Below are 6,000 nucleotides of genomic sequence, written 5' to 3' on the forward strand. Positions count from 1 at the left end.
TCAGAAACACACAGGTAGATACAAATTATTAGTAAGATTCTAGTTACTAGCTATGGATGTTGGTGAATTTTTTTTTAAAGTTAAAAAGAGAATTAAAAAATATTTTTTTGGTCATGATATTGTGATACTTTATAACCTTACTTTTCTTTTTTTGGTCTGGTAACCTGATTTTTTTATGATTTTTATTTTTTCCATTATAGTTGATTTATAGTGTTCTGTCAACTTCTACTGTACAACAAAGTGACCCAGTCATACATATATACATTCTTTTTCTCACATTAGCCTCCATCATGTTCCTGCTGTATAGCACAGGGAACTATACCTAGTCACTTGTGATAGAACATGTATATTACTTATAGTATTACATGTCATAAATTAAAATAAGTAAAGGAAAACAAACGAAAAACCCAAAATGCTTGTTTAAAAATGCAATTGAATGCAAAAGAACAAACAATGCAATTGGATCACAATCTAGGCATATACTTGAAAGTATACAAATTCTAAGGTATGATTTAGTTACTTGCCTCCCCCCCGCATGCTTTAAATCACCAAGCTGCTGGAGCACTAGTTTTTCACTAGAACTTCTATCATCGTAAATATTAGTTGCCCCAGGTTATTAATAGTTAAGCAGGTTTCCTTACAGCTTGATGTATTATTTAAGGTGCAGGCCAGCCTGCAGAACTACAGTGGCTGAAACAAGATATGCATATGTTTCTCTCTCATATTTTGTTAATATTGGGCAAAAGATCCATGGAAGGTAGGAGGCTCTGGATTTCATTCCTGAGTCTAGATTAGCTGCTTAGTGTTACCGCTTTCCTAGAAAGGAAGCAGCTTCCTTTCTAAGAAAGAACTGATTTGAAAGTGCCCATGCCACTTCCCCTCATGTCCTATTTCTCATGTGACCACAAGCTGGCGCAAGGGAGGCTGGGACTTACCATTTCTGGATGGGGCAGCGAGGGGTGAAAGGCACTTTAAAAAGGTCACCGGAGGCAGGGGATTCTATAATTCCAATGAGAGAGGAGAAAATGGCTATTAGAAGGTCACTGGCCATCTTTTCTCCAATGTCTAAAAACCTTAATACACTAATGTATGTGGTGAATACCAGGCAAGATGGTGGACTTGAGGTGGCCATAGAATGGGATTTGCTGTGCAAGGTATCTGAACCTGATTTAAAGTGCTTATTTGTAGTAATTTAGTGTGGTGAGCCCGTGATGCAGCCTGGGACACTGACCACACCTTACTAGGGAATTCAGCACGACCAGGATATTAAGTAATAAGAACTGTCTGGGAAGCGTTTATCCGAGTCCTTTCAAATCCATGCCCATGAGCAAATAAAACTGAGGCCTTAAAAACAAACTCTTAAAAATGGAAAAAAGCGGTGTGGCCCTGAAAAGCCGAAAAAGAAATGGAAAAATGGGGTAGTTTACCTTGTGAAGTGAACAAAATAAGAATCAAAAGTGTCGAATGCTCATTCTCTCTGTCCTCACATTGGCCAATCTTTGTTTCAGGACATTCTCATGATTCGTGGGGTTATCATCAAAAGAAGTGATAGTGACTGCTTATTTAAGATTGTGGCAAGGTTGGATTGCTTTTCTGCCAAATAGCCCATCTAAAATGATAGAATTAGGATTTCCTGTGGTAGCTCAGAGGTAACTAACCTGACTAGTATCCACGAGGACTTAGGTTTGATGCCTGGCCTCGCTCAATGGCTAGAATTGGGCATTGCCATGAGCTGAGGTTTAGGTTGCAGATGTGGCTCAGATCCTGCGTTGCTGTGGCATATGCCAGCAGCTACAGCTCCAACTGGACCCCTAGCCCCTGGAACTTTCATATGCCATGGGTGCTGCCCTAAAAAGACAAAAAAAAAAAAAAGAAAAAGAAAAAAGAAAAAAGGAAAGGATAAAAATAAAATTAAAATAAATAATAAAATGATAGAATTACATCTCAGGTTATCATCTGGACACAACAGGATGGCTCTGCAAACCAGAGGAACCTAATGCTGTGGCTGTTTCAGGCCTCTTTTTGATGCAAACTTCAAGTTACTTAATGAGAAGTAGTCTTTATACAGGACTAGTCTTAATAAAGTATTAGTCCTTTTTTTTTCTTTTTTCTTTTTGGCCACACCCACAGCATGCAGAAGTTCCAGACCAGGAATCAAATCCAAGCCACAGCAGTGACAATGCTGAATCCTTAACGGCTTGGCCATCAGGAAACTCTGACAAAGCACTAGTCTTAAAGCAAGCTTTGTCCCCTCATTGTCCTTTTCATTCATAAGAATCTGTCTTTGTGTGTATCCTCAAAGGCTTTAATCTTGCTTGAATTGGAAAGTAAAAAAATACCAGAAATTGAAGTTTTTGTTTTTTTTTTTTCCTTTTTAGGGCTGCACTAGGGACATACAGAAGTTCCCAGGCTAGGGGTCAAATCAGAGGTACACCACAGCCACAGAAACTCAGGATCCAAGCCATGTCTGTGACCTACACCACAGCTCGTGGCAAAGCTGGATCCGTAATCCACTGAGTGAGGCCAGGGATCCGTAATCCACTGAGTGAGTATCTTCATGGATACTAGTCGGGTTCATAACCCACTGAGCCACAACAGGAACTCCCTGAAATGCTTTTGAGATGAACTATGACCAATATGAGCTTACCACTTTGGCTATCTTATTAAATTCATAGAGTATGCATATAATCAATGCAATGCTTGTTTCCCTCCCACATTAATCAAGGTGAGATAATTACAAACATAACTTAGAGAGATGTCTTATACATATCTTAGAAAAATGCCTTACACTAAGCTCCAGGAAATACCCGGGAGTGGGGTTATAAGCAATTCTATAAGTCCTGCCACATAGCACAATGAAGGTGCATTCAAGCCAGTGTCCTGAGGGATGCTTCTGGAAGTAGGTTGTTTAACTAATGAAGAAAGAACATATATATATGTGTGTATATATATATATATATATATATATATATATATATATATAGCTAAGGGATGCTTTTGGAAGTAGATTGTGTAATGAAGAATATATATATATTTGTATATATGGCTGGGTCACTTTGCTGTACAGTAGAAATTGACAGAACACTGTAAATCAACTATAATGGAAAAAATAAAAATCAAAAAATCAATAATTAACTAATGAATAAGTAACTTAAGGGTAAATAAAAGAAAAGGGTTTGATTAGGAGTAAGTGGACTTTAAGCATTTTGGAGTTATAACATTAACACCATGGGCATTTGATTGAATTCTGTTTAACATAAAAACATCTGAAGCTACAAAGCCTTTTCCTTCTCTGTGCCACCTTTAAATGGGACTTTATGCAAAATTACTTTTACATAATAGTTTTTACATTTCTTTATTCCTGAGAAATGGCTTTAGAGTGTATCTGCAATTTTCTTAGCTACAGTGTTTCATTGTCCTAAGATACAAATCTAATTTTCCTAAGCTTATGAACAAATTTTGCTAATGTAAAATCTTTGAAGAAGTATATGGGCTTAAAATTAGAGTGGGAAATGTTGGCATCAAAAAATAGTTAATTAACAGTGTTCTATATCATGGCGATCGGAACAAATATGTATTCTCGTTTATCATTGCACAGGAAGATGTGGAAGGTTTGAGAAGAGAATGGAGAACCTCTGGGCAGGACTCGTGAATAAAATAGTCACAAAATTTTGTTTGTTTCAAGTCAGGCTTGAAACAGAGTAAATTATGCTATAGTAGGAACCGCCCCCCCCCATACACTTATATACTAAGAACCATTGAATTATATTAAAATTCTCCCCTCTCTCCATGTAAGCACTGATAATCACAGGACCTAGGATTGCTGGGAGAAGTAAAAAAGTAAGCAGGCTGGTCAGCAATACTGAGAGCTTCTCAAAAATTCTAGATGATTTCTGGATGGCTCTAGTACATGGCTGCTTTTGTTTAGTTTTTTAGTTCATCTACAGCTGAAGATATTGATGAAGATTTTAATACCCTCAAGACCTGGTATCATTCGTTCTAAAAGAAACAAGTAAAAACATATCAAGATAGAGTTGTTTAGAATATCTTTATCTCGGCATAATTCTGTTTGTAAGAAATTCTCCCTGACCTTAGATTTCTCTCTACCATATTGCCTTTATTATTTTTTCCTTTTAGAAAGAACCAAGCATTTCTCTGCTTATTTGTTCTCAAATCAATACTGTATTAAATAAAAACCACTTTCTTATGACCTTTCTAATAATGAGCCACTTTCATAAACTGTAGTTGATACAATTTTATGAGCCAGTTGCATATTTTACCAATACAAATTTCATTTTGAATATGAATAAACAAAGTTTTCAGAGAGATTTAAGGTAGTAGTATGACTGCTCATATTACATGTTTTCTCAGTAATTATAATCTCGGTCTTGAGAAGAGTTAGTATTCGAAGTCTCAATAGAGACACTGTCAGAGTAGAATAATTTTGTGATAAAGCATAGTGGGAGAGTTTTCAGATACAGAGTTTTTCACTATTCTGTTGGTGTGAATCATCTCATTTATTTGGGAGCATCATGACTTGTTCCATTATACAGTTAGGACAATGTAGAAAAGAAATGATGAAAGATTCTCTTGGTAGAGCACTATGCTCCTTTAGCATGCTTTGCTAAAATGGCTTTGCTAGCAAGTTAACTTTTTAACATTGTATGAATTTGTATATATATATAAAAATGAGAAAGCTTACAGAAAACACTCTACGTTTTGTGGTGAACTTAATAATATTGTTTCTTAAGCATAAGTTACTATAGCATATAAATTAACATGTTTGTGTAAAAACTAACTGATGAACTTAGTTTCATCTCTATGCAAATCAATCTTATTTCCTCGAAGCTAATTGGTGATTTAAAACTGCTGTCAAATACCATCTGATCTTATGAAAGATATACAAATTTACAGAGTAAGCTCAAAATTAACTTGGGTGAAATCCAAGTTATATTTTAGAAATTAGAGAGGTAAAATAATTTGTTGAAAGGAAATTTATATAGTCTTAACACTTGGCGATTAAAATTCTTTTATTTTTTTGCCCTTTTATTTATGATCCTTGGAAGTCACTTGAATTCTTGCCAAAAGCTTTCATTTTCATTTCAATAGCTTAGTCACTTAAAATGTAATGATTCTTAATATTTCAGAATATTCATGTTAAGTAGTTTGGTACAGATTTCTATTGGAATTATGCTGATAAAACTTAGGGCAAATTCAGAGTTCCTGTTGTGCCTTAGCATATTAATAACACAGCTAAGATCCATGAGGATGCGGGTTTGATCCCTGGCCTTGCTCAATGGGTTAAGGATCTGGTATTGCCCAAAGCTATGGTGTAGGTAGAAGAGGCAGCTTGGATCCTGCATTGCCCTGACTGTGGTGTAGGCTGGCAGCTGCAGCCCCAGTTTGACCCCTGGCCAGGGAACTTCCATATGCCACAGGCTTGGCCCTAAAAGGGAAAAGAAAAAGAAAGAGAGAGAAAAAAAAATTAAGGGCAAATTGAAAGCCTTGAAGCATAGGATATATCCAAGTATGTTCTTTCTCATGCAACAATTGCCTATGGTATTTAGAGATACGTTATATCAACTTTAAAATTGCCATTTTTCTAAGCAAAAATTGCATGTTTTTTCCCCATGATCTTATGCTCCTAACCTGTGAAATGGGGACTTATACATTATTCTTTGTAAGGCAAGTGTGTTATTTCAGAATCTTCTCCTTGGCTGAGCAGGTCAGAAATGAAAAGTCCTATGAAAATACAACTGTCTTATGAAGCTTCTTATTATTTACCCCAGATTTCTTCATATCTGCTTAAGTATATTTTTGAAACAAGTCATTGAAAGGCATTACTCAATGGTTTGTCAGTGTGATCCACTGCCTTTTAGACCATGTTCGTAAAGTACATTTAATGGAATGGTCTCAGAGCCTGCTCAAGTGTCTTCCCAAGACATAAGAATAACTGAGTTATAGATTTAAAAAAACACTATCACGTTTCACTCAGCAAAG

Source organism: Phacochoerus africanus, chromosome 1, assembly GCF_016906955.1.
Source record: "Phacochoerus africanus isolate WHEZ1 chromosome 1, ROS_Pafr_v1, whole genome shotgun sequence".
Taxonomy (NCBI): Eukaryota; Metazoa; Chordata; class Mammalia; order Artiodactyla; family Suidae; genus Phacochoerus; species Phacochoerus africanus.